This window comes from Stegastes partitus, unplaced genomic scaffold (genome assembly GCF_000690725.1).
Source record: "Stegastes partitus isolate 25-593 unplaced genomic scaffold, Stegastes_partitus-1.0.2 Scaffold1613, whole genome shotgun sequence".
NCBI lineage: Eukaryota > Metazoa > Chordata > Actinopteri > Pomacentridae > Stegastes > Stegastes partitus.
The window spans coordinates 28,326-30,677 of NW_007579344.1; positions in this window are offsets into that span (position 1 = coordinate 28,326).

The window sequence follows — 2,352 nt, forward strand, 5'->3', positions numbered from 1 at the left end:
ACATGCTCATTAGACAAAAGCTAACAGCGGTTCTGTCTGCTCATGCTGAAAACATGACCTGAAGTTGCTCTGCTCAGTATAATGAAGGCACAGCAATCACAATGCTCGATTCAAGACAGTTAACCAAGTCATCAAATACCAACGAGGACAAACAATCGTCTGCAAACTCTGATTCATTGATGTAACGATGACTCTGAACATCGGTGCACTCGACTGTGTGCTCCAATTATACCAAGGCCGTCCTCTGTTCTAGCCTCCGCCGCCGCCTGAACGTTGTGGAACTCGAGTACAAAAGAAAAAGTTCTGCAAAAGCGTTCACTATTATACAGAAGCTGCTTTGCATTGATGGGAGAACAGCAGTAAGACATGATGAGGTAATCGTCTGCATCAGACTAATCAATGCACAGGGCCTGCTTTGGAGGAGATTATCTAGAATTAGGCTCTCTAAAGAGTTATCTTAACATGTTCCTTCATTTGCTCAGTCCATTTTATTCCCTTTGCCTCAATTAGTGCAACTCTGCTTTACTACTTTTGTCTCCCAGTAACGTCTCCTCCTACATTAAGGTATGATCTCCTAAAATGCCCAAACCATCACTGAAAAAACAAAAAGCCCTGAAATATGGCTGCTTTTACTGTATGAGGGACTCAGCCGATCGATAAAAAGCTCATTAATGATTCATCAAGTTGGGCTCCTCCATCATAGTCAGGCGCACTTCCTGCCACACTAACACAGAATTAATCAGCTGCATTCATTGCTTGCAAGTTGCCCTGGCGATGGGTTTCCCATAATAACTAGCAAACACGCTGCTCAATATTTCACCGTAATCCTTCAGACAAGCGGCTCAGGCTCGGGGTCAATAAACGCTTAAATGTCACATGCCTGCTGGGGCCGTCGGTACAAAGGCTCAACAGTCGGGCCAGATCCAGAGCAGCCGATCAATACGCATCTACGGGATCTTTCTGTTTTGTTTCCCTGAGTCGGACCCTCGTTCTTCATTTAGGGTTCACCTGCCAACTGCTCCTCCACATCAGAGCTGAAGTGAGGGGAAAAAAAAGAATCCTTTGTTTACAGTGACGGAGACAAGAGCCTGTTGACACACCCTCCCCGGCTCCTCGGCTCCTCGGCTCTCAGCACAATGGCTGGACGATTACAGCGCTCAGGAGCCAATCAGTTAACATTCTGCTCTGTTCAGCGGTGATCAGATGGGCGCTCGCACACATCAACAAAACACAAGCCCGGCAAGACCCAGCAGACACAAAAGAGAAACAGCAAAACCCGTTCAGTTATTAAACATTTTGGCACACAGTCCCAGGACAAAAAAATAAGAGGAAGTAAGCCTTACCTCGGTGTAGGGTGAAACTTATACCAGTCAGTTCACTAGCAGTGTTACACCAACACAAGCCTCAGTCAGTATCAACAAGCACTGCCGGGCTCACACTCAGCATCCCCCCTTTTACTAGCAGCTGAATATTAGATGAGGGGGCTGGCCTACGCCCAGCTCTTCCCAGCACACAATAGGCACACGCCGCCAGATTTCCATTCATTACATGCGCTGGCTCGGCACCAAACGACGCAGATAAAAGGATGATGGGGGCAATTAAGATGTTGGGGCGAATTTGTGCGGTTTAATTTTTACGAGTAATGCAATAAAGCAGCATTTGGTTGATAATAATGGGAGCTGTTAGCGGCGTTTAGATGATTTAATATCAGCTCCATACTGATAGGAACCAAAACAAACACAGAGAGAGTTATTAGTGCTGGAAAAAAAACATTAATACAGACGAGCAGGAAAGAAAACGAGGAGAAGTTTTGTGAAAGAAATCAGCAGATGGCCACCGTGGAGCTGGAACAAGCTGTCGATTCTTTTTACTCTGATTGTGAACAGAATCTTAGTTTTAGTTCAACAAAACAAAACATTTAAAGATCCGTTTGGGTTTCAGGATGTTGGGCACTTTTCACAATCTGTCTGATGCACTGTTTATTTAAGAAATAACTGCAGCTTCTTTGTCCACGCTTGGACATTAACACAAACATGACGTGGAAAACTGAATCGCATGGATTCACATTTGAGGTCAGATACAGTCCAGTGTTTCTGTAAAAACACCAGATATCACTGCAAAAAATCCAATTACTGTGCTGTTATCTAAACACACTCAAAGCAGTGAACCGAGCAGCCGGCAGCGCTGGATAGGATCTCTAAATTTAACCAGTCAGCTCTTTATGGCTCGTCATGTGGGTATGAAACTGCTGAGGATTCAGTTCCCAGTTCTACATACGGGCTCCAAAAAAACAGGTCTGCTGGGTTGTCTGGAAAACTTTAATAAGCAAAATGTATATTTATAAATGAAAAC